Source organism: Mirounga angustirostris, unplaced genomic scaffold (assembly GCF_029215605.1).
Source record: "Mirounga angustirostris isolate CCGP_5_RB_7025 unplaced genomic scaffold, mMirAng1.0.hap1 SCAF_8, whole genome shotgun sequence".
Taxonomy (NCBI): Eukaryota; Metazoa; Chordata; class Mammalia; order Carnivora; family Phocidae; genus Mirounga; species Mirounga angustirostris.
In genome coordinates, this window is record NW_026991716.1 from 64071309 (window position 1) to 64099285 (window position 27977).

The following is a 27977-nucleotide window of genomic DNA, read 5'->3' on the forward strand; positions in this document are numbered from 1 at the left end:
AAACTTTTATCTGTGTATATATAACTTGACTGTTTATTGATTACTTGTTATATTTCTACACTATAAAATTATGTATGTAAATTGAAACTATTTAAAAATATTTCCTATAAACATAAGATTCTAATTATTGGAAAAATATTAGAAATACATTTTGAGAAAATATTATTGAAAAAGTAACTGGAAAATTTTGGAAATCTATCTCTCCATGAGATCTAGCTTTTTTTCCCAAATAGTTTCTGTATATAATAGATGAATATTACATATTGTTGGAATGATTCAGCATTTATTAGCAGTTTGATTCCAATATTTCTTGTTCATAGATAAAAGCAATGATAGATCTTGCTAAAATAAGGAAATGTATATGAGAATGGAAGTTTTATTATAAGAATGTCATTCAATTCTTCAAGTGAATTCTGAACTATGTATGATTCAGTTAGTTCCTCTTTCAGTTGTATCAAAGGTGGAGTATAAACCCCTTGATTCACAAAGTTATTAAAATTACCATTTTCTCAACACTTACATCAATGTTACAAATTGTCCTTTTATCAACTTTAGGATATTTTTATAGCTCGGGCAAGCACCATACTAAAAATCCCAGATGAGTGAGAAGTGGATATCTTTCTTTTGAAAAAGTGTGTGTGGAAAACCTTTTATAAAAGGAGGCTCCTTGAATCTCAGACAAGTCAGTTGGAAAGAGGAGGCAACAGATAGGCATCAGAAATGGACTCCCATAAAACCATCCTTGCACAGACATTCCTTGGAAAGGCTTCAGACACTCAGGACTACATCTAGGTTAGTTTGAAGATGCTTCTTTTAAATCAAATATTTTATTTATACCTTTTCACCCCGAATGCCAGAAGTTACAAAGTGTATCTCGGAAATGTCTAAAGAAAGCTTATTTTAGGTATTATTTTCAGGAAAGCTCTCAGTGTTGATTTTCACTTGCATTATGTTTTTGTTCTGTGCTGTTATTTTTCTTTTTGCCAGTTGGTATTTCCTTTATATTACCACAGTTATTTCTTTCAGAGTTGCCTTTACTTTTTACTCATATAATAGTACACGGAAGGCTGACAGATGAAGCAATAAATACTATTTCCTAACTAACTATCTCCGAGCAGGAGTACAGCTATGATATCAGCACTTGGAAGGGACGGGCCCCTTAATCAGAAAGGCAGCATGACCTTGCCTGTTTTATGACGGTAATGTCTCAGAGGCATCATGTTTCCTTTTCAGAGCTTTAACATCTAGACTCTGAGTTTCAAAATTGAAATTTGACTTTTTTTAATCTTAAAACCTAAAAAGCATCACATGGTATTGTTTAGTATGCCGTGAATGTGTGTGTGTGTGTGTGCGTGTGTGTGTGTGTGTAGATGGACAGAGGGGGACTTCTTTTCACAATACCAACATGACTGTATTGTTGGTTGAACGTTGAGTTCTATATGTGTGGAAAGAAATTATGATACTTTTTGCTGAAAGATAAATAAGGAGAAAGTAAAATTTTAAGTAAAGCTAGAAATAAATATATTTTTGTATACTTGTCATCATGAAAAACCCAGGGATTCAGGATGTGGATAATAACTTATAAAGAGAGAAGTAGAATAAGGAAATGGATTCTTTGTCTTCCTAATATTACAAGAGAAATAAGATAAAAAAAACCAAAGTATTTACTCTTTTCTGAAGTACTTCTGCATTTGAAAATAGCCAGATTTATTTTCTATCCAGTAGAGAGCAGCCAAAGCCCATGATGCTCTTGTAAAATCCATGCCTCAGAATTCCAGGCACAGGACTGTTCACACTGTATCATTTCATCCAGGTCCTAGCTGAGTAAGGGCCTTCTAGAACACTGGCCTTGTTTCCCGTATACCACATTCCTTCTCACACTTGCCCTTTGTATTAAATAAAACACATATATCAATTTATGTGGAAGTTTATTTGCACACATATGAAGACATATGTTGAGCTTGTGGCCAGTTGCTTTAAACAACCTATAGGAGCACAAACTATGGTGTTAGAATTTGTTAACATAGGGACAAAGTCATAGCATGAGAGTTGGGTAAGCTTAGAATTCCTGGAAAGAATACCCTAACCCAAGTGCCACCAGACAGCCAAGCCTTGTAGTTACCAGCAGCTAGAGTGTGACATCTTCATGGCAATATTAGTGACAGAGAGAGATCTTTGACTGGCAGACAAGCCAAGGAAAAATGAAACTAAGAAGCATAAAGAGAAGATCAGGTGGTGTGATGGAATATGCATGTGAGGCTCAACCAACTTCATCTTTGCTTTCACCATTTCTGCTTTTCAGAAAAAGCATGTTCCCAGAAGATAGCTCTGAAGGAGGGCTACCAAGAGGCAGCACCTTGAAAATGCACGTGTTGTCCTATTCTCTGATTAGCCTCCCTGACAGAAGCCAATCTGTAACTGAGTAAGTGCACCTGGAGATGAACAATGAGGTGTAATAGGATAGTGGTAAAATGAAAAGTTTATATATATATATTTTTTGGGGGGGGAGGTGTATATATATTTGGGCCTTGAAAAACATGTTCATCTTTCCTCTTTATAAAATTAGTGTGCATTGAGGGTAGATTCATAGAGTGCATTAAAAGGCCTCTTCATTTACACATCAATGACACTATTGATCCCTCATCAGTAAGACATAGAATTTAAGGTGATTTTTTCCCCCCAGTAGTGATGTTGCTACAGATGGCTGCATCCTGTGATTTGGCCATCCTCACAACCAAAGTCATATACTTGAATTGGTAGATCAGAGTTAGGTATGTAATTTGTGGCCATGAAGCAGACTGGAACCAACTACCTCACATGCGGTGAGCTTGAATGTCAGCCTAATCAGCTAGACTTTTGCCAGCTGAACTAGTGTATCACAGGGACAATTGTTACAGATACTTTGTTACCACTGTTAACGAAGTCTTGTACTTTTATTTAAAATGTATGCATTCATTGAAGTTCAAACTTTTGTTGCTGAGGAATTAAAAATATATTTGAATTTGGCAGTAGTATTTTTCTTAAAGTATCAAGATTCCTCAACAAATGAAATAAGAACTAGCATTTTTTTAAAGATTTTATCTATTTATTTGAGAGAGAGAGAGCATGAGCAGGGGGAGGAGAAGAGGCAGAGGGAGAAGCAGGCTCCCCGCTGAGTAGGGAGCCCAATGTGGGGCTCGATCCCAGCACCCTGGGATCATAACTGAGCCGAAGGCAGATGCTTAACCGACTGAGCCACCCAGGCGTACCAGAACTAGTTTTTGAGCAAGTCTGCAGATACCTTTTTCCATCTATTATGAAATTTAATAAAAGTTTTATTTTCTTGGGTAGTGTTTATTAATTAAAAACAATGACTTTTTAAAAATATAATTTATTCATACTCTAAGTGGATTAGTAACCAGGTTAATTTTATTTTAGAAACAATACAGGGAGACATGTCATCATGCCTCCTTGTGTCTACACTTGAATGAGACCATGCAGTGTAGTGACAAGAACTAGGAATTCAGAGTTAGGAGATCTGGCAGTCCCGTAACCTAAAGACCTTTATGCTCTCAACACGCCATACTTTCCTCTGCACAAATAAGAACCACAGTCAGTACATATATAAATAGGGCAGATTGGGTCCTAAGTATCAGTGACACAAGAGATGGGTTTGGTGAGGTTTAAGTCCCTGTCACCTCCATAATTTACATCAGCCCTTCAACCTACTCTTTGATTTGGATAAAGGATATTTTGCCCTGCCTTGTTCAAAATATTATATACATGAAGCCTCAGAACAAGTCCTGTAGCCCCCCTTTCCAATCAGATATTGCCCTAAGCCATTTCCACAGAGAAATAATTCTGAGGGTAAAGGCGATGATAGAGTTCAATAGGAAGGCCATATTCCAAACCTCAATCAGAGTTTGAAATTGAGCTTTGGGGCCATCAGCCCATCTCAGGAGAGGATGAATGCACAGTTTTGATGTGAGATGACATGGATCTAGGCCAGGCGGGGGCTCTGAGACAGAGATAAGGACTAGAGCCAAAAGACATTTCCAAGAGAAAGGCTGGGTAGGTTTGGTACATGGGAGAACACATGGCACAGAGAGAGGAAAACACAAAGGTGATTGCACGTTTTGGGGTCTATGAAAGGGATCATTTTGTGGAGAAGAGAGATGAATCCTACTCTAGACACGTGGAAGACTGCGTGGTCCTAAGGTATCTTAGACAAAATGTTCTTTAGATTTCTTTAGACATGGGTTGAAATGCAATGCTGGTCAGATTATAATTGGAGACATAGATTTAAGTGTAGATGAGAAATAATTTCGCTCATCCTTATCTTTTCTTTTACTAACATACTTATAATTCTCTTTGTTCCTTTGACAATAGTAGGAGTTGGGATTTTTGCCATTACTTTTAGTTTAATCTCTTGCGGTATTTAACAATGTTCTCTGGACATGAGGCCTCCTACACCTGACCATGCATATGTCTACAGATGATTCAGGAAGCATGTTTCCAACCTTTTTAGGTAGGCTGTGCTGTTTTTTCTGCCCCTAGAAGTTCTTGCAAAGCTTCATGGTAGGCCTGGCTGGTATTGGAAATCTGATGAGAATAAAATCCAAGAAAAACCTAAACAAATCTCTTTTACACATTGTATAGACACAGGAACCAGATAAACACAATAATTTTAAAGATTTTTTAACAGTTTATGCTACCATCTAGATGTAATTATCTCTGATCTCTGGGAGCCTAAATTTTGCATTTAAATGGTATGAATAGTTTATTCTTTCCAGCAGATATTTGATGAGTTCTACTATGTTCTAGGCAGATTTCTAGGAGCTAGGGAAATAGTGTAGAATAAGATGAATAATACACTAATTTACATACCAGGGGAGTAGAGAGCAAAATACATGTGAACCAATAAATGGAAGGTGATTTTATTTATTTTTTTTTAAGATTTATTTATTTATTTTAGAGGGAGAGAGAGCAGGAGAGAGAGACGGAGGGAGAGAGAATCTCAAGTAGACTGTGATTTACACAGTCAAGCAGCACAGCATGGAGCTGGATGCGGGGTTCAATCTCACAACCCTGAGATCATGACCTGAGCCAAAGCCAAGAATTGGATGCTCAGCTGACTGTACCACCCAGGTGCCCCTGGAGGGTGACATTAGCTAGATTTAAGGTTATGAAGAATAAAAAATGGGGTATTGTAATGGAGAGTTTAAGGATCTTGGGTTTAATTTAAAATGGGTAGTCAATAAGGAGGTGATTTTTGCATTTGGAGCTGAAAGATAAGACTATATTAGTAGTGTGAGGACATGGGGTTGGCATTCCAGGGAGAGTGAAGAGTAAGTGCAGACTCCAAGGTGGAGACAAAGTTGGTTGTTCAAGGAACGTAAAGTAGGACAATGTGGCTGAGGTGGTTGGAGAAGAAGAGAGGCAGAAGTATGGTTGGAGAGGTAGTCAGAGACAGTTAGGTATGCCTGTGGGCCATGGCAGATGATATAGATTTTATTCCTAGTGCAGTGGGAATTTATGCAGAAGAGTGAGATGTAGCAATTCTAATTAATCATTCTTTTTGTAATAATATTGTTTTTCAGTATGTGTGCATCTACCTTTTTATTTTAATAAAAAGTTTAAAAAGTTTCTGTGTTCTCAAATTTTTATATTAGAATATTCCAACATCAGGGTAGAAACATACATATTCTAGTTGGAATGTAATTGATCCAGTGTCTTCACAGACAATATAAGCTTGTACTTAATTACATATTTTGTTAACCCAATGACACTATGTGGGAGAAGTTAATCTCTGCTAGATAGTTCATCTAGTACCATAAAGACAGAGATAGGTCAAGATAAAAACATGTTTTCATTAAATAGTGTATTGTTGACTAATCTCTCTGAAAAATCCAAAGCCGTGGGTGTTTTTAAAACTACAATCTTAACCTGAATGAGAATTAAAATGTTTTTCTAAAGCTGGCTCTTGAAATGTTGGGAAAACATCATTTCTATATTTTTATTGAATTTCACTTCATTCAGATGAACTCTAATATGGTTTCTACAAATGATTGACAACATCTTCCCCTTGGAAAAGCAACAACAAAAACACTACTTTGCCTTTAGCAATTTTTTTCTTAAACCTTTGCGTTGGGTTGGAGCTGACATCTTACTATTTAAATTTGGGGAAGTATGCTTTCTATTTGAAAACAAAGTGTGCTGAGATTATATTCTCTTTTTTGAAGTCTAGAGAGGATTTTATGTGTCCTTGACTGTGTTGTGGGTATGTGGGGTTCCTGGACCTTGAAGAATCTGCCTGGTAGTCTCCCCTGAGTGGGAAGAGTATTCTTGTGGGCCATCCTCTGACCTTCTTCACCTTGGACAGGGAAATAAGATGGGACTAGATGGGGCTTAGATCCTTGGGGGTGCATTTATGGCAAGTTCTTTGCTTGGATTCTTAAGAACCTAGAGGTGAAAGGATAAAGAGAAGAAAATGACTATTTATTCTCTATTTCCAGTAATGAGCTCAGAACAGCTTGAATGGAACCCTAAAGGTAAAGAGTTTAGTCAGACCAGTTAGACAAGAATTGTATCATACATAATGTCTCCTGAGATTCATCTGCTAAGTTTGAAGTTTTGTTCCATACATATGTGTATTCAGTTTTCCTCATTCTCAGGAGTTACATTCTATAAAATTGCTGTGGACACTGATTTAGTGAATACTAAACCATTGCTCCTGGGCAAAATTCAGGGTTAGGTTCCCATGGGCTTCTGGTTACATTTTTGTCAACTGATCAATAGATAACCTTGTTTTATGTGTCTTTATATCTAGATATCTTATTTAATATATATTATTCGTTCATTAACATTGAATTCAGAGCCAACAGCATGAGGTTTTCCCAACACATATACATTTTCTCCATAAGGTACATCCCAGGCTTTCTGCATTTGAGAACACTAGATAGCACTTCTGCACTACTCTTGGAGTCCATTTTTTAAAAAGATTTTATTTATTTATTTGAGAGAGTGCGAGATGGGCAGAGGGAGAGGGAGGGAATCTCAAGCAGACTGCCTGCTGAGCAGGGAGCTTGATCTCACAGACCTGAAATCATGACCTGAGCTGAAATCAAGAGTCAGATGCCTAACCCACTGAGCCACCCAGGCGCCCCCTGGTGTCCATTTTAAACAGCGAAATTCCTATGTAACAGCACAAAAGGATGAAAAACATGGCACTAAATAGACTGTGACAAGGACACCTGTTTATAGTATGAGAGCTAAAACAAGAAGTTAACATATACATATTGACATTTTATTTTTTCTAGTCAAAATGAGAAGTGTCAGTCAGTGAAAGAATACCTAGAAAGTGTCAGTTCCCTTCCGTAAATCACAAAGCATGCTAGTGTGTTTTTTTCTCATAATGTGGGAGAGAAATTCAGAAATATCTCAAATAGATTTTTCCAGCAAGAAATGAGAGTATATTGATTTATGAGTCTCCATCTACAACTATTGAGGATATAATGCAACTGAAGACAACTTGCTTTTTAACGTGGTGGTTATTTTTTCTCTTAAAATACAAATATGATTTCATCCTCTATAAATCAATAAAAGTGTGGGTTGGTTATTTTTTTAAGCTTTGTAAAAAGGAAATTGCATCATAATAGCAGTCTTCAGATACATAAGAACTACTGTCAGCATTTAAACCACAAATGGGATATCAAGACCTTAAATTATTGTTTTCAGGTCATTGTAAAGTTATGAAAAAAATTTGAGATGATCCAAACCAAAAATATACAAATAAATCCAGAAAACTACATATTCAATTGTTTTTATCTGGGCAGTATATGGAAACATTCTTAGGAAGAAATAAGTTGGTGGAAACATGTAATTTTGACTTGTAAATTTGCAAATTATAGCCAACAAAGAACACAAATTAAACCCAACAAAGGACATAATAGCAAAACATAATTCATTTTTTGGAAAAGACCAGCACTTTGTAGGATTACTTGAATAGGAAGCTGGCATCTAAAGCATGGTGTAATGAAAGGAACATTGATTGACTGATAGGAGAGGGGGATTCCAGGCCCAATTCCGCTACTGATTAGTGGCATGTACTTGGGCCTAGCATTTAGCTCCTCAGGTTTTGGCTTTCTAGCCATCAAATGTGGAGTCTGGACTACACGATCTCTAATATCTCAGCTCTAAAATTTTTTGAGGCTCCAGTACAAAACACCTATAGTAGACATTTGTTTATTTGAATTCCAGAACATTGCTCAATAATTCATAATGAATAAAATAAAGTAATAGAATAATTCTAAAAACAAAAACCAAAAAGCTCTGACTATGGCAGTTATATAATTTGTCATAAAACCAGAGCATTTTTTAAAAAAAATTTTATTTATTTATTTGACAGAGAGAAACACACAGTGAGAGAGGGAACACAAGCATGGGGAGTGGGAGAGGGAGAAGCAGGTTTCCCACTGAGCAGGGAGCCCAACGCGGGGCTGGATCCCAGGACCCTGGGATCATGACCTGAGCCGAAGGCAGACGCTTAACGACTGAGCCACCCAGGGGCCCCAAAACCAGAGCATTTTTGAGAGGGATGCTAAAATAATTAAAAATATATTAGTTTTTGAGATTGACTAACTACATATATATGTATTCATCTACTATCAAATTGTTATTATATTAGTTGATCTGTCTTTTTCAAAAACTATGTTAAGAATCAATATTCTTTAAAAAAATAACAGTACATAAAAGCAATGTAAAACAATTCTTCATATTGCTTATTTTAATTTTAAAAATAGTATACGTAGAATAAGCTATTCCTATGCCATATTCAAAATCAGTTTTATTTTAATCCATATCTATCTATCTCTAATACCATGCCACTGGTATTTTTCCAGTGAGTGTATTTGCTATTGCAATACTTTTTTTCATGACATTGCATGAAATCTTGCTTGAAGTTAACATTTTGTAGTTAATAAACCTGAAAAGTTTTTTACATTAGACTTTTCTCTGCATAACCTTCTTAATTAAGAAAATATTTTCTCTATAGATGCTAAGTTACCTGGAAAGTTTCACAGCAAATTCTTGTTAAATACAGAATATCCTCATTTCTATTTTTTAATTGAAATGTGTAAATATTTCAACCCAAATATTTTCACAGATACTGGTTTTTATTTTAAACTTTAATTTCCTAAATAAATATTTTTAAATAAAAATAATCAAAATGCATGTTTCTGTTTGTAATCCTTTTGATTTTCTGCCAAATTTAGATGCTGCAAAATCATAAGAATATACATATATCCAGTAAAATATAGGAACTATATCAAAAGATTTCTCCCATATAAAGATATTCCAAAGAGAAATTATAAAATTTCAAAGTAAATTTTGTGCACTTTTGAGTTGTCATCATTTACTTGATTCAGTTCCTCCTGTGCTTTTATAAGGAGAAATTTTGATATCTTCCCAATTACAATTTTCAATAAGTGCAATTGGTTTTCAATAAGTGCAATTGATTAAAATCTTTAAATTCTATTTGTTTTGGTATTCCATCTGTTGAATGATTTGATGAAAGATTTCTAAGTAATTTTGAACACAGTGCAATAGAAATATAAAGGACTCATTTGCAAAATGTTTCATTTGAATTGTAGAATACATCGGTTTATAGAATAATTCTTCAAAGTTCCAAACATTTTTAAATCTAACATCAGTTAGTAACAACAGTGGGTAACAGAAAGTAAAAGTGCTTTTTACCAGGCTGAAGAAAAAAAATTTTTTTGTATTCAATATCTGCTTTGTAACAAAATTTTGAGGTACAATTACTCTGTGAAATATATAAAAATGAATAAATTTTTATATATATTTTATATAAAATTTTATATATATAAAATATAAAATTATATATATATATTTATATAAATTTTAACAACTACAGTTTGTGTTTAGACTGACAGAATCTTGTTTGAGGACAATTGTGAATTATGACTGTGTTGCAATCAATCCTAGGTGTATTTCTGTGTTTTTGTTTTTTAGTAAGAGAATATTTTTTATGCCATTATGCTCTGCTCCAACAAAATTAATATTTGTATTACCACAAAACCCAAATAATTTATCTTCTGTGTTAATCTTTTTAAATTAATTTACAACAGCTTTTTTTTTTTTTAAAGATTTTATTTATTTGACAGAGAGAGACACAGCGAGAGAGGGAACACAAGCAGGGGGAGTGGGAGAGGGAGAAGAAGGCTTCCCGCGGAGCAGGGAGCCCGACGTGGGACTCGATCCCAGGACCCTGGGATCAGGACCGGAGCCGAAGGCAGACGCTTAACGACTGAGCCACCCAGGTGCCCCTACAACAGCTTTTATAATAATAATATCAGAGAGTTTACCTTTAATAGAATGAATTTTCAAGTACATTGCTTTTACTCCATGATGACACTAATCATTTTTTAAACCTCTCATGATTTATCTATCTGTAAAGGTTTTCCCTCTGCTAATGGAACTGACACATTAACAGCAGTTGTTTCAATTTTCTGTATGTTAAAAACAAATGAATAAACTTGGAATCTAAAATGCAAAAATGAACATAATTAATTTAGAAGAATAATCCATTTGATCTGAAGGAACAGGTCATGCTTCTAGAGAAATGGATAAACATATCTTCTACAACCACACATACTATCTTTTGGCACAGTTATTAAAACAACAACAACAACTAACATTTAAAAAGATAACCATGGGGCACCTGGGTGGTTCAGTCTGCCTTCAGCTCAGGTCATGATCCCAGGGTCCTGGGATCGAGCCCTGCATCGGGCTCCCTGCTCAGCGGGAAGCCTGATTCTCCCTCTCTCCCCCTGCTTGTGGGTTCTCTCTCTCCCTCAAATAAATAAATAAAATCTTAAAAATAAAATAAAAAGATAACAATGCTCCTTCAGTGTATTTGTATCTTTTGGTTTGCTGAAGTAATATTGTCATGGCCTTTATGGTGGATAGTGACAAAGAACATCTTACGTATGGTACACATTTATTATAAACTTTCTTGAGAAATAGTAGCTCTATATTTTTTTATTTCAAATGTACCTTCCTTTTGCTGACCTCACTGTTGTAGAAGAAGTTTATTAAAAAGTCATAAACAAAGCATTACAGCCAAATAAATAGTTTCAGATTGCATCATACAATAAATGACCACGAAGCAGCAATTGCATTCAGATTATTCTGTCTGTGTCCCATGGCCGGGCTTAGCCTTGATTTCTTGCATATGTTGTTTGTATCTCCACCCTCTGATGACGCTAAATATTTTCCACTGACCTCACCTACTGGTGGCCTAAGGAACTGATGCATCTTGAAGGCGGAAGTGCCAACCATGGCATGGCACACCTGGCTGGCATGCGACTTCAGAGTTCCTCCCGTGCTTATGAAGATGAGGCGTGACTAGTCCATGGCCTTTCCTGCGCACCATTCGAAAATTTCATCGGTAAGCACCCTGTAAGATGTCCTGGAAAAGTGACCTATTCATTCCTCACATCAGGAAATAGTTGAAAAAAGAAAGATGGTAGATTCTGGCAGTGTTTAAGATCTCTGTGGGCTTCACGTGTGTCTGACACACAACTAGTTAAGGGATACCTTGGCGGAAGTTAGAACTACCAGGTGGAATACCATCTAACCCAATCAAGCTAATTTTAATGTAAATTGTTAATAGTCTTACCTGGTTAAAACAAACCAACCAACCTGGGACAAATACTTAATCAGGAAAACTGACATACATGGGTACCCTAAAAATAACTAAATTTACTGGAATTTCACCTTACTGGAAGTTTGGAAACTATAGCAGTTCTTTTTTTTTTTTTTTAAGATTTTATTTCTTTATTTGAGAGAGAGGGAGAGCACGCAGCAGAGGGAGAGGGAGAAGCAGACTCCCCGCTGAGCAGGGAGCTCCATGCAGGACTCGATCCCAGGACTCCAGGATCATGACCTGAGCCGAAGGCTACGTTTTTGTGTTATTCTTGAGCTTAGTCATAGGCAGAACAAAAACAAACTAGAGTTGTGTTCTTATAAGACTGTGGTAAGAATTGTATATGTAGGAAATTAGTAGTTTCTTACGCTTATCAGGGTTTAAATAAATGTTATTTTTAAACCTTTCTACCGTGCTGACTAGTTTTCTTACGTTGTTAGCAATTGATTCCCTTATCTAAGTCATATTAGAGTATCATATCCTAATATAACACCTTATACTCAGCACAACAGGCAAGACCAAATTAACTAAACACAGACCTTGTCTTCAAGAACTTTACATTCTGGAAGGAGAGATAAAACGCATGTTTTATACTTACACATGAAGACACATACTTGCGTACTTGACTCATTGATTTTTTTAATCACTACTCATGTCATCATTCTTGCTGTTGGCTACCTCCTTTATGGTCTACCTGGTATCTTGGTTGTTCCACACTTGACTTCCTTCACTCCAGCCACCAACCACACCAGTCACCCATTCCTACAGTCTTTCCTGTAACTCTGAATCAATAATGACTATGTAAACTCCAAACTCTCAGTTTCAGGAATCTGAGTCTCCAACCACTACCTCCTCTGCATCCGGCTCACTTATTCCAGTAACTCCTACACCCACAATTTCTCACCCCTCCAGGAACTCGCCCCCTTGACTCTCTTTTTCACTGCATAGCATCCTTTTTATAGTTCAATTTCTTCCTTACATTGAAGTCCTTGGTTCCATGTCCATCACTGTAATCACTTTCTCATAAATGGTCTTTCTCCTGTCTTACTTTACTATATTCACCCAGAAAAGCACCAGCCCTGGACCCAACTCGCTGGAGAAAATAACTCGTCTCAGTGGTCTCACATGAAATTAATAACCTCAAATCCCAGACAGTCTCCAACACTGGCTAGCAGTCCTTCATTCTTCTACTAAATTTCTGTTCCCACACTCTAAGAAAGTTATTCTACACTTTCTCTTCTTCACACTGCTCCCAACTCTAACATTTGACCTTAGACCATATGTCTTAGATCACTGCTAAGTTGTAAACACTGATAAGACCCACCTCATCTCATCACCATATCTTCAGACTAACCTGCATTAATTCTGAGATACTTGATTCACCTCCTGTTAGGATAAGAAAAGCCTGTGATCCTACCTGAGGACAAACACTCTACTTTTGGCTACTCAAGAATTTGGCTCATGCAATTATCGTTTCTTGTTCTCTTTTTCAACTTCAATTGCTCCCTATATTGGATGGTTTCTAAAGACATATAAAAATGCCTTAATATCTATTATGTAAAAAAAACCACTTATTTCAAATTCTTCTATCATCCCATATCTCTATACTTCATAGGAAAAAAAACTTCTCAAAAAGATTGTGCTTTTGTTCCCCTTTCTTGCCTTTCTATTCTTTATTTTATTCCAACCAGGCTTTCTTCACCAATCCACAAAAATACCCACTTTTAGGGTAATGAGATATTCTGAGATATTCTGTCTTGGCTGACACCACAGTCTCCTGGGTTCCTTTCTACTCCACTGACTGCTCCTCTTCATTCTCCTGGGCTGGTTCCTTGCTCTGGGCCAGACATCAAATGCAGAAGTTAACTTGCAGCTCAATTCTGAGCCCTCTTCCTTTTTTTTTTTTTTTTTTTTTTTGTAGCACAGTGGGAGTTTCTGACCTTGCATCAGACTTACCTGGAACATTTGTTAAAACACAGAGTCATGGGGCCCACTCTCAGAGTTTCTGATTTGATAGATCCAGATGGGGCCCAGGAATTTGCATTTATAACAAATTTCCAGGTAATAAAGGCTGATACTGCTGGTCAAGGGGCCACTCTTTGACAACCTCTGGCTTAGGGAACCAATTAAGCTGAATGCTTTGGAATTGGCCTAGCTTTCAATCATACTTCCACCTTTTATTATCTGTGCAACCCTGGGCAAATGATTTACTCTTTGTATTTCTCAGTATGTTTATTTGTAAAATAAAGACAGTACAAGTTGCTAGCTCAAGTGTTCTGAGAATTAAGTGATATAATCCTGTGATTACAATACTTTTCTGAAAACTGTTCTTCCTTCTTATACTTCCTTCTTACCTCTCTAAAATCTTTTTTCTGAAAGGTAGCAGGGCTGTGTTTTCAAAGATATATATTAGGCCAGAATCATACTCTCTCCCCCATCTTGTCATTCATGTGCACCCAGAATAAAATGTCTGGCCCCATTCCAGATCACAGTCTCCTTGCTTCATCATGCATCTACCATATTGGTCTTTTTTCTGCTCTAGGAAATGTTCCAGTTACCCCTTACTGCATAACAAACTTCTCCAAAATTTAGTGGCTTCGAACAACAGCCATCTTACCATTCCTCACAAGTGTATGGGTCAGGAATTCCAGTAGAGTTTGGCTGGATGATTCTTCTGCTGTCCATGGTATATTCAGTTGGCCACTGGCCTGGGAAGATCACAAATAGCCTCTCTCACATGTCTGGAGCCCAGAATGGGCAGCAGGAAGGCTGCACTCAGCAGGGCCTCTCTCCATCTACCTCTCCTTGTAGTCACCGGTCCTTCTCCCTATGTTTCTCTCCAGGAGGTTTATTAGAGGTTACATGTCTGCAAAAGGCTCTAAGAGACCAGGTGGAAGCTGCCTTCTCTCCAAGAAACTAGCCCAGAGCTGGCACAGCCTCACTTTTAACACACTCTTTGGTCAAAGCAATTGCAAGAATGTCCAGATGCAAGGGGAGGGAGAACAGCTGCCACATTGCAATGGAAAATTGTCTACGAATTTAATCCACCACAGGCACACTCCAAAATCATTTCTGAGTGCCTTTCATACTTGTTCCTTCCTTCAGGAATTGTGCCTCTGAATCTTTTCATGGCTGGCTTCTCACATCTCAGCTCAGCCATCACCTCCTCATTACAAGAAAGCTTTCTGACTGCCTTAATATGCTTCCTTCCACCATCATTATGTACTCCATCACCAGTTTTATTTTCTTATGAAATTACCTTATTTATGATCTTCTGCCTCCCACTGGAATGTCAACTGTGTAAGAGCAGAAACTTTGTCTTTCTTGTCAACACTATGGTTTAAAAGCCTAGAATGGTGCTTGACACATAGAATTTTCTCAACATATATTTTATGAATGAGTAAATTTATTATGACTACATAAGTCATTTATAGGTGTATAAAGAAAAATTTATAATTACTATACAAGTGGTTTTGTTATTATTATCTGCACTTAAGCTTTCTGAGAATAAGGAGTTTATGTATGTATGTAAAAGACTTATTTTTTCCTCTAAATGGATTCCCTTTGGGTTATGGATGAAACTGACCTATCAGGTGAGAAGATGATATTTTCACAGTTAATGTAATGGTATTTTTTCTCTATTACATTTTTGGAATACATTGATTTGAATGACACTCACTAGAATTACTTTTTGCATGGGGGAATAAGGATCTTTGGGGAAATTATGCAGATTTTTACTCTCTTTCCAAAAATAATGTCATAAATTTCAAACCAAGTTAAAATTAACACCCATACTTATTAGGTTTTTAAATTTCTTCTAGCTCTGTTAAAGAAAAACTTATTAGTTTCAGTAAGGAAATTGAGTCTTTTGGTATAAAAAGTAATTCTTAAAAAGCAGTACAAATTGCATGAAAGAAATTGGAAAATGGTTTCATGTTTTTTCAACATAAACAAACATTTGATGATTTCTGAGAAAATAAATTTAGATTTTATAGAACCAGAAAATGTTTGGAAAATATTTTAAGTTGCTTAGCCTAACGTGCATCTGATTTCACCTTTCCTTTAGTACATCCAACATTTTCAAGATTTTCTAAACAACCAAGTAATAATTTGGGGAGCCAATTTATAAATAGGAATTTTTTTTTTTTAAGTTCAAGACCAAACATTGGTAAACAGAGAGAGAAATCATTTTTATGCTTTGTGATATAGCCAGAATCATGGCAAAATATTAACCTTTTGAAAGTTTTTCTAACGAAATAGATTCAAGGTTTTTCTTTTCTTTTTCCTTTTTGTGGTTCTTCTAGTGGATATTTCCTTTCTTTATTCAATCTTTACTCCATTATGAGTGCTTATACTCCCTTGCAAATGGGACTCTGATTTTGCACATAGTTGAGATATAGTACATATTATTTTAATTGAATAATTATAAAAGTCCCTACAAAGGTTTTAATGTGTTTATAGCAGGACTTATCTATATGCTTGTACAAATATTAGAAAATTTAATGTGAAAACATGTCTATTTTTTTACTTATCCCATTTTTCCATCTTTATTCCTTTAGATCAGGAAAAGATGAGGAAGTAAAAAGGTACAAAAGCAGGAAGAATGGGGACAAATCTAGAAGAAGGGAAGAGAAAAATTAAAGCTAAGTGGAATAAAATAAAAGCGGGTGACCAGCCTCGGTAGTAAAATGTGTATGTTAGATTTTTCAATTCCCTCTAAAGATTTACTCTTTTTTATATTCATGTTCATGGCTTCCTGTTTTGCAAATAAGGAAACTGAGGTAAGTATTCTTTAACCATCTCTTTGGTGCACTCATGTCAGGATTCTTGAGCCTGCTTGTCCTAAATACTGCAGTTTTAAGGCCCCCAGAAAGAGAATGACACTGCAGTCATTATGGACACATCATGTTAATTTTGATTTGATTAATTATTGAGAAATGGACTAGTGAGCTTATGTTGTGTATTTTTTTTTTTTAAAGATTTTATTTATTTATTTGATAGAGAGAGAGACAGCGAGAGAGGGAACACAAGCAGGGGGAGTGGGAGAGGGAGAAGCAGGCTTCCTGCTGAGCAGGGAGCCTGATGCGGGGCTTGATCCTAGGATTCTGGGATCATGACCCGAGCCGAAGGCAGACGCTTAACGACTGAGCCACCCAGGTGCCCCTATGTTGTGTATTTTATTCAGTCCTTTAGGAAAGGCAAAATAAGTATAATGGCCTCTGTCTCAAAGAATCGGTAGTCTAATGCAGAAGTCAAGATTAGTACATAGATGATGATAACGCAGGTTGTAGCTGCAGAGTAACTGGAAAATTAGTCCATGGATTTATCTGTTTAGTATACAGATAATCAATAATATTGAGGAAATAGAGGGAACTGGGAATGAAAGAAAGTCAATGGGATCCTAGAAAATTTGAGCTGAAAGATATTAACAGGCATATAACAAATTTTAATAGGATCTCAGAGTTGGAGGGGAGCTAAGTCATCTTAACCTTTCTTCTTCTTTTTTTTTTTTTAGATTTTATTTATTTATTTGAGAGAGAGAGAGCACGAGCAGGGGGAGGAGCAGAGGGAGAGGGAGAAATAGACTCCCTGCTGAGCAGGGAGCCCAACGCAGAGCTCGATCCAAGGCCCCCCCCGGGATCATGATGTGAGCTGAAGGCAGATGCTTGGACTGAGCCACCCAGGTGCCCCAACCTTTCTTCTTTCTGATCTCATAAAACATTCTCAGCAAATAGACAACTAGTTGTATGAGTCTTCTAGGACTGCCATAGACAGGATACCATAGACTGGGAGCCTTAAACAACAGAAATTTTTTTCTTTCAATTCTGGAGCACAGGAGTCTGCAATCAAGGTGTTGGCAGTTTTGTTTTGTTTTGTCAGGTTTCTCTCCATAATTTATGGATGGCTGTCTTCCTCCAGTGTCCTCACATGGTCTCCCCATTTGGCCTGTTTGTTTCCTAACCTCCTCTTTGTATAAGGACACCAGTCATATTGGATTAAGGCCCACCCTGATGACCTCATTTTACTTCTTTAGAGAAGTTATTTCCAAATACAGTCCCCTTCTGAAGTCCTGGGGATAAGAACTTCAACATATTAATTTGGGAGGATAAAATTCAGCCCACAGCATGAGTCTTAATTTCATTATGAAGAACTTGAACCCTTAGACATGTTTTTTTTTCTAAGTTTTTTTGTTTTTTTGTTTTTGAGCCCTCAACCTCCTCTGTGAAACTTCTACTCAATTATCCTGTGTCTCCCCCATTTCTGCAATGACCCAGATATCTGGGCCTGGCCCTGTGATAGACATGTATTATTGCCATGAGGAAATAGAATTTCATAGAACTGGGATAAAATTTAAAATAAAATTTAAAATAAAATTTATTTAGAATAAAATTTGTTGAGATAATAAGTAATTGTCTTAGAATTTAGATAAAAAATTTAGATCTGATTGCCAATTACAGGTTGTTGTGTGCATGTGTGTGTGTGTGTGTGTTTAAAGAACATGTCTAACTCTGTTTCTAGTAGGTTAGTCCTGCCCCACTCCACTGAATCTTCTAATGCTTTGAGTGATTTTCAGGTAAAGAAGGTCCTTGTTGTTTGGAACTTATCTCAGAATGTGCCTGAAGATGAGTAAGACAAAACAAAACACCCCATAGACTTTTCATGGTTCCCGTGGTTTTTCTTTTTCAGGTTTATGTTAGATGCTTCCAGTGGCATACTGAGTCAGCCTGGGTTGGAATCATAGGTACATTCACATTAATATATTTGGAACTTGGATCAACCGCTAGCTCTAATTTTGTAAGATAGTTAACTAGCTCAATATTTAACTAATATTCAGCAATTTAATTTTTTTGTACTCATTTTACTTTTCTCTTAAGCTCCTCAGTCCACTTTTCCTTTATAATTCTTATTTCTTTAGTAGTTAACATCGATCTTTAACTTCAGATTTAACATTAAATCCTCCTTTTCGGTGAGTCAGTGAGATAGACTTGAAACATGACACTAAACATTCCAAAAAAAGATGAACTTGTTAATATTCATTCAAGTACATGCTAGACATAAAATCAGATAATGAGAAATGAGAAAAACTTAATGAGAAAAACTACCTGGAGTTTTGGTTTTAAGTAAAGTAAAATTTACAGAAGAACATCCCTATAAATGCTTCACTATTGACTGAGGAGAAAATAGTGTGCTTTAAAGCATTTCTCATTTTCACTAGCTGTTGGCAAAATGCTTTTGCAATTAAAAAAGAAGTAAATGGACTCATTCTTCCATTTTTGATTTACTAACAATTTCTTTAACTATCAAAACTAAGAACGGTCACTTGTAGTGAAACCATAAAGTCCAAGTGAAAAGCATCACTACAATGATGCAATATTCTTATATCTTGGGAAAGGAGAAAGAGAACTAATATTTTTGAGCACATAATATGATCCATCCCTGAGCTAGGAAATTTTTAATACACCCATAATGTTAAATTTTTACAGCACTATTGTAATCAGTAGCCCATATTTCATTTAAAGAGATATCAAGTAATTTGCCTAAATCCTAGATGTAGCAAATGGCAAAGCTTCATTTTTAAAAAAATACATTTATTTATTATTTATTTATTTATCAGAGAGATCGAGAGAGCACAAGCAGGAGGAGCAGCAGGATAGAGAGAAGCAGACTCCCTGCTGAGCAGGGAGCCTGATGTTGGGCTCGATCCCAGGACCCTGGGATCATGACCTGAGCCGAAGGCAGACGCTTAACTGACTGAGCCACTCAGGACCTGAGCTTCATTTTTTGTAATTCCAAAGCCAGACCTCTTTCCATAAAACCAGTTGTTTCCAATTTACTTTATAAGCAATAAATCTTTTTATCATTCCTGTGCATGATTATTTAAACAATTATTTATCAGTAAAGGTAATGCCAAAAATTCAGTCAATTTCCATAAAAGATGAAGGACTAAGATGATTTTAATGCAGATATGATAATATTCTTGAGAGTTATTTCTATAATGTTCAGAAATTAAAGCAAAATTTATAATGGTATTGAAAAAACTGTTTAAGAATGATAATAAATCGGGGCGCCTGGGTGGCTCAGTTGGTTAAGCGACTGCCTTCAGCTCAGGTCATGATCCTGGAGTCCTGGGATCGAGTCCCGCATCGGGCTCCCTGCTCAGTAGGGAGTCTGCTTCTCCCTCTGACCCTCCTCCCTCTCATGCACTCTGTCTCTCAAATAAATAAATAAAATCTTAAAAAAAAAAAAGAATGATAATAAATCACAGAGGAAAAAAATTATCAATTTTTCTGTAATAGCATTTTGGAAACAAATTACTTTCTAAACTGAATGCAAATATCTCTCTTGGTGCAGAAAACTAACATACGTCATGCCTGTGACATTTGCTAAATCAAGAATTTAGTGCCAGATGATTTAAGCAAATGATAGTTTTCTGCAGTAGCTGGTGCATTTCTATAAGAAGTTCTTGAGCCACAGCTGGATTTCTTCTAGGTGCACAGCCAGTCAAGTCTTTGTCTTAGACTTTTTTGTCCTTGAAGTAATTGGTATGATGTAATTGAATTCTTAGCCAGGAACCAAGATTATTTCCAAAACAGAAGAAAGAATCATGATCTCTTTCAAATTAATTATAAATCAGGGCTATAATTTTCTTAGTGGACTAAGGATTGGGAGTTTTGAGTTTCCAGACTAGGTTTATAACCACCTTTACAAACAAAACTAAAGTATATCTTCTCTGTATCTCATTATTTTCATCCCTTTCAGAGCATATCTCTCTAAGGAATGTTTTCTGATCTTTGAAACAACTGAATGTAGAATTGCTGAAGGAGAGAGTAAGAGAGAGAGAGGAACAGATAGACAGAAAAAGAGAGAAAGAGGGGAAACAGGTGACTTTCAAGAGGAATTCATCTGTGGAAATAGAGATTTGTCTATTGAAACAGCGACTTGCACATTTCACTTAAATGTTATCTTTCTAAGAAATTACAGCATTTTGCTATTTTCAGCAGCTATCATCGGGATACTAAATAATTGGATAAGGTGGATTAAAATTCACGAAAAATATTTAGGGGGACAGGAGCCAGGAGCTGTAGAGGTCAGTTTTAGGAATAACACATCAGATTAGTCAATACTCTAGTATTCTTGAGCTCAACTTCACAGACAAGTCCGGGACAATACTTGTTCTTCTCACTCTTGATCACGCTGAACCTTGACCATGAAAGTTCCCTAAATCCAGCCTTGATAACAAAGGTGCAACCAGGGCTGGGAGGGCACTCTGTAAGCACGGAGGCCTGAAGCACTTGAAGCATCAGAACCAGGAATGACTTGAATCTAATGTTCGGGTATACACGACGCCACTGTAACACGAGCATTGCAAGAAATGGAAAAAGTGAGCTGTACGGCAGTATGTTGGATGGACTTTAAGCATGTGATGGATGAATGGAGAAGGGCAGCCAAGGAGCTGTTAAGTGAGGACCAAAGCCGGAGCCAGCATCTTGGCAGCCAACAAGCGAAAACATAGCAGATTTTGAAAAGATTAAACAAATCACAAATCACAAGGCAAGGATAACTCTGGAGATAAGGTTTCACTGATAACTGATGATAAGCTGGATCATCATGTTCTGAATGTCTAAATGAAGAGTAAGGAAGAGGATATCTGGAATTTGTTTAGTTATTATTTGTTTTTGTTGTTGTCATTGTGTAGTTAACAGATACCTGATCATTTCTCTGCTGAGAATCATTCTTCTCAGCTCGTCTGTCTACTGCATTAAAACAAACTTCTTAGCATGCAATGATAAGCCCTCCAAGATCTGGCTGGCTCTGACTGGGCCTCCTAGTGCTTTGCCTAACTACCACCCCATCCATTCTCCATCACCTCCTGCAACACTGACCTAGTCAGCCCTCACTGGAGAAGCCCTGTCCTGGTCCCCTTCGAGGCACCTCCATGCTCAGAGCATTTCCTTCGTTTCCCCTATCTTCCTCTGTCTCTTTCTGCTTAAACCCTAATCGCCATTTGAGACATCTTGCACGATATCTTCCTTGATTCTTCCCCGAAGAAATGACCTTACCTCCTTGGTTCGATTGTAAGACTGGCTTCTGATTCGAGCCCCTTAGACACGATCGCAGCCTGTTTCCAACTGGCAGGCTTCGTGCAGCTGTCAGTCTCTCCAAATGGGCTGTATTTGCTCAAGGCCTGACTTGCCTTGTTTATCTCTCCATCTCCAAAAGTATAATAAGCAGGTCTGTCTAATTTTTGCTTCAGTTGCCGTGGAAGGTTTTCGGTTCAGGAGAGGACAATTGAAACTGGAAGAACAGGAAGCTCTGGTTACTAGTATGGCTTTGAGTTGTCATGCCACAATGGCAACAGGTGGCAAAATGTTAAGCATGCATGGGGATATTCGTGTCTCCCAAATCTTCGAGCACAGAATGGGCCGTAGGCCTGTGTGTGTGATTTTAAAAAATTTAGCCTTTACCCTGACATTTTATAAAATAAAACTGGTGTTTAAAGTATAAATGAGCTGAGCAGCACAGCTTGACAGGATGTTATTCCTGTGCTCATTTCTACCCTGCCTCTGTGAAGGTGGGTAAGCTATTCACCTTTCTGAGATTGTTTCATCAGCTGTAGAATACAGGTATTACAGCTCCAAGCTACAGCTCAGCTTATAACTCCTTGATTCTATTATATTCCATATTAATATATATAGCAACTTAAGATATATATGTGTGTGTGTGTATATATATATATATATTCATCCCATTCTTTTGCATACTACATACACACTCATGTCTACCAGGCATCCTTGATTAGAGGGTTTGGTGAGGAAGAGTAATGGGCTGGCCATGTGGAGAATGACCACCAGACCCCTCCTAGTAGTCCTCAGGAGAATAAAGGTCATCTCTCAGCTTTAAGGCACTGACTGAAGGAGAAGTTCAGGGTGCCCAAGCTAGGTGAGGGAAAATGCTCCGGGCTGGTACCGAGGGAAGCCTCATTGGTTTTTGCCCTGGTCAGCTCAGGCCACCATAGCCCGAGGGCCTTAAACAACAGACATTTATTTCTCACAGTTCTGGAGGTCGGGAAGTCCACGATCAAGGTCTCTTTCTGGCTTGTAGGCGGCCCCTTTTTGTTGTGTCTTCACACAGTGGGGAGAAAGAGAGCACCGGTCTCTCTTCCTCTTCTTACAGGGGACTAACCCCATCAGGGGGCCCCACCCGTTTGACCTCATCTCAACTTCCTGACCTCCCAAATGCTCCATTTCCAAATGTCATCACATTGGGGGTTGGGGCTACAACGTGTGCATTTTGGGGGCACACAGACATTCAGTCCATAACATTCTATGATCGCTCCCTTGGGATAAGTCTGAGTCCCAGAGTCAGGGCCCTGTCATTAAGACAGGCGACGTCGTCGTCTGGTCACTGAGGAAGTTTCCTTCGAGGACGCAGGCACCGTGGAATGGCTGCATCTCTCGCAAAGACGCAGTAAGGCGGGCCGCAGCTGGGAGATTCTCCAGCGGGGCTAGTGCCCTGTAATGTCAAGAGGGGTTGCTCTGAGACAGTGACCAGTGAGTCACCAGGCCAGGTAGGAATGTGGAGGCCGACTGTAGTCTGAGACTTCCCCTTCCCTTTCTTCACTTTGAGCCCATGACTCAGCAAGAGAGAGGCTTAGCTCTCCCAACAAGTGTGTAGTCCCAGTGAGTAAAGCAAAAGGAAAACCAAACTTATTGGGGATTAACTTTTTAATCGACTTATTTGATTTTTCTCCCACTTAATTATTTATCTGTTCTGGTAGCACACAGGGACAATCAGTGATAAAACATCATAGGGATGATTTTAAGGCTGTTTCCATCTCTAGTTTTCTCTATCTTTTAAATACAGAGAGAATTCAATAGAAAAGAAGAGGAGCAAAAAGGGAACAGGGTGGCTTCTGGAGGCGTCATTAAAGTTACTCCAGCTGTGAAACTCGGTCTACACAAGTGGGGCAGGGTAACGAGGGAGGTGAGCGAACATCAGACTGTGCAGAAGAGAGGAGCCTTGAAGACACTACGTTAATGCCTGATAGTTTTTTACTTCTGTGCCCAGCAAACTGCGCTTATTTAAAGCATGAGGCTCAAAAGACTGTTTCTTTTTAAGGACATTCTGATTTATGTATTTGAAACATGAAAAGACCTCACTTTGGAGGACAAAAGCCTGAATAATACGCTATGCCTATTACTGTGTGTATGCTTCTAAAACTCTAGCAAATAAGCAACCTTCAAGGAGATCAAAGACCCGAGAAAAACTCACTTTCCCTCATAACAATGCAGTGTCACTCTATTTTCACTCTCGGTCCCGTGTTGGACTTGATTTGTGATTTTACCATTTGTGAAAGACTTCAGATGTCCTGCCTGGACACCCAGAGGTTGTTTCCGTTTTCTATAGTCAGCATGTGAAATGTTATTTAAAGCCCACATTTTGCTTTTAAGTATCACCAGTGGTTTCAGTGCTCCCGAGGTCAAATTTCAGCCCAACTTTTTGGACTTCCTGGCCTGGAAATCTTTTAGCAAGCTCTTGTTTCTGTTTCCATCCCCTGAAAAAGTTGTCTCTGCAGACAGAGGTTTGGCATCTGTATACCTCCCTCACATATTATATATTACTTATGGAATTTTGAAAGATCCAAAATGCCTCATTGATGGAAAACATGGGATGGGTGAGAATCCCTGGGTATCTGCATTGAAATGTTTAATCTCTCCCCATTCATGAAGTTAACATTTAGAAATCAAAACTTGAAATCAGACATTTGAAAGAGGTTTAGAACACAGTGGCTAGTGAATTCATTATGGAATCGGAACCAGTCTTGAAACCTGTGATACGGTGTATTGCAGAGTCTGTTTTCTTAATGAACAGATAGTTTCCCTCAATTTGTTATTGCTATCTTGGCTGTCTAGTAATAAAATATTGGATACGAAGCTCCCGGAGTCCAGATCTACTCATGGTTGAAAATGCACTTCCGTGTATGATAGATCCTACTCATTATATTTCATTGCATGGTTTGGGGACCTGAGGAGTAAGCCCTGAAAAAGTCAATCATGTCTATCATTGGAAATGGAAATCGTATTATAAATTATTTCAAAAGCTATATTCAATTTTTTTGTGGGTAAACTATTTTCTTTTTTTATTTTACTATGTTATGTTAGTCACCATATTCAATTTTCTAAATAAAAAGCATATTCTATTTCCATTTCCAGAGTTTAAGTTTTGTTATTTGAAATTTTATTCATCTTTGAATTTACTTGAGAAGAGAATTCAAAATTACTACGGGTCTTACTTTAGGGAAAAGAAAACAATGTACAGGTAAGTACCTCTATGTCTTTGTGTTTCATTCTTCTCCAGTAAAATACTAACTCAAGGGCATATTCAATATTTCTACTTAATAGAAATAGAATCTCTATCTCTCTGCCTGATTTACAATAACAGCATGGGTACTAAAATTACTGTAGAAGAAACTCCATTTTAAATTTTAATTTCTGTGAATGTGTATAAAATAATGCAGACTGATGAAGAATATACATGGTATTTTGTGAAAATTGTAAACTCCCTGTATCTGTATTTCATGCCTTTTTTTAGTTCTGTTATCTTATTTTACTTTTTTTTTCAATTACACTAGCTTAAATTTGTATGTTATTATAAACTTATTTTTGTTCAAGTCTGTGTTCTAAAATGTTTTATGTATTAACTGTTTTGTTTTTAATTCATTTACTTATTCAGTTATCTTTATACATTCCTTCTTCCCTTTCTTACATTTCGTGTTTTATATTTTAATTATCTAGTTCCTAACGCTTTTAATAAAACTTTAGAAACTAAGGCTATGAATTTGATTTTGAGAAAATCTTTGACTATACATTCTATTTTTTTATATAAAGGTTTTTTTTTAAATAATTGTTTCCTAAACATTGTATAATTGCAGCATCATTTCCTTTTTCCTCCAAAAACTCTCTGTGGATGATTTCCTTATTTTTGAAAATTTAATTTCCATGTGGTTAGTCCTTTATAGTCTACTTTATTTTTACCTACTTGTTTGTGTCCTGTTACTTTCTTTCTACTGATAATTGCTTATATTTATAAATCTTTTTGTTCAGTTTTAATGTTACATTATCCATAAAGGTTGATCACTGTTACAGACATATTTACAGACTTTATATAAAATAATATTTAAAAATCTCATCCTTGCTTATTTCCTTTGAATCCCACTTTACCAGCTATTCCCCTTGAAATTCTTACTTCATTTTACTGTGTATTTTCTACATATATATTTTCACAGTTTTTTACTTTTAAACGTTTCAAGTAATGTATTTAAGACATGTCTGTTTTAAAAAACATATGGTTAGATATTTTTTTTAACCCAATCTAAGAGTCCTTGTCTTTTGGTAGAGGAATTAGAACATTTGCATATAACATGGTAACAGATTCATCAGTTTTTACTTATATCAACTTATTAATGATTTTTATACTCTTTTTTTGTTCTCTGTGTTTTGTATCTTTTATTTTGTGAGATAAGTTTTTCATTCTTTCTCTTTTTTCCAATAGCAATGTAGAAGAAATTAATCTGTCTTGTTTCTTTTTTAGCCATATTGTTTGAAAACTGTATTGTAATAATCTTTCACTTATTATCTGGTTCTTATTTTATTATTGGAAAATGTTATCATCTGGTATTTCTCATCTGTTTTTTCCTATTCTTAGTCTAATCTCACATTTGAAAGAAAGGTTTTAATTAAATTATTGGGTTTTGGAATTTATGTCTTCTCTTACAATACTTTTTAAACATTTGAATAATTTTGTAATTACATTCACAGAAACTACTTACTTTTGATTCCATAATTAAGTGGTTTAAATGGTTAGTATATATATATATATATATAAATATTTTGAGAAATATTTTCAGCCTGGGTTCACAGGTATAGTATTTTCTTAGTCCTTATATATCTAGTAATGCTTACCGTTTTCTTCAGAAATTAAAAAAAAAACAGGATTTCTGGGTAAAAAAATAAGTCGTGGTTTATAAACATTTTCACTCAACACTGTAGTCATTCATCTGCCAATTTTTTAATATAATAAGAATAAATATGAAGCATCCTTTTTTTAAAAAAACTAACATTTTGTGTTTTTCTGGTGTGAATACCCATATTTCTTATTCTTCTTGAAATAGTAATAAAAAATTATTAGATTGAGAATGGGGCACTGAATAGACTATAAACTCTAATGCTATCCTAGGGAATCAAATTATTCTCACCCAAGTTGTGGAATCTTATATTAAAGAAAGTAAAGACAAGTCAGAAAGGAGGAGAGTATGTAATTAAACAATTGTGTGTACAGATAGGCTTTAGTACAAGCCTGAAAAGGTATTAAGTGAGTCCAAGAAAGGCATGAAGAAAAAAAAAATCTGTATTTTCTGACTTGCTATACTTGCGTGCTTTGGAGTGCAACAGGCACTGAATGACAGGTGCTAGGCCGTGTGTCAGATGCTGGGTATATATTCGTTTCCTCAAGAAGTGGGTAGCATAATAGAGGGGAGAACACCTGTAAACAGGTGTAAAAAAAGAAAATTTGTCGGTGTGATAATGAAAGCTTATCGAGGATATTATTAGACCCAAAAGGAAAGAGCATGCTCAGTTCTGCACTAGGGAAACCTGCAACTGTGCCTGAGGTTTACACAGTAGTCCCATCTCCAAAGAGAAACGTTCCCGATGAGTCCCAATGCTTCAAAACGAAACTAGGTTTGCCCTCTAGGGATCTAATTCATTCAATTCCGTGGTTGAAGGATTGGGTGACACCATTAAGGGAAAGCATATTTTCCTTCTGTTGTTGTTGGAAAGAAGTCACATCCAAATTTCAAAAGGCACAGAGGGCAGAGGATGGAAGCACTCCTGTTTGCCATATGAAACCACAAATAAAATAATTTTAAAATGTTTATTTTGTAAGAACTTTTTGTTTTATTTATTTTTATTGTAAAACTCTGCCAATTATAAGAGCACATTTATTGGAATTACTAGTGAAAAGAGAAAAACGTCTCATTGAAGCGTGTATTGGTGAGGAAGAACTCGAATGAGCATGAACTGGATGAACTTGCATAACAGAAGGTGGGAGTGCTGATAGACGGATTCCATCCTCTTAAATGCATAGGTAAAAGTATATCCTTTTTATTATCATAAACATTATGCCCAATTAACCAGCCCCAAAGTTAAACCACAGGTAGGCACCTTTCTATGCTTCATCCTCTTTGCTTCAGTCCTTCTTCAGACCCAGG

General features: G+C 36.6%; 1 long non-coding RNA gene across 1 annotated transcript; it reads left to right on the top strand.

Moving 5' to 3' along the window:
• Positions 1-564: 564 nt before the first annotated feature.
• LOC123837015 (uncharacterized) lies at positions 565-27977 on the top strand. The gene is made up of 6 exons (XR_006789136.2): positions 565-792; positions 2303-2422; positions 11305-11449; positions 16267-17391; positions 24922-25027; positions 27724-27977. It is a non-coding gene; the product is annotated as an uncharacterized LOC123837015 (long non-coding RNA).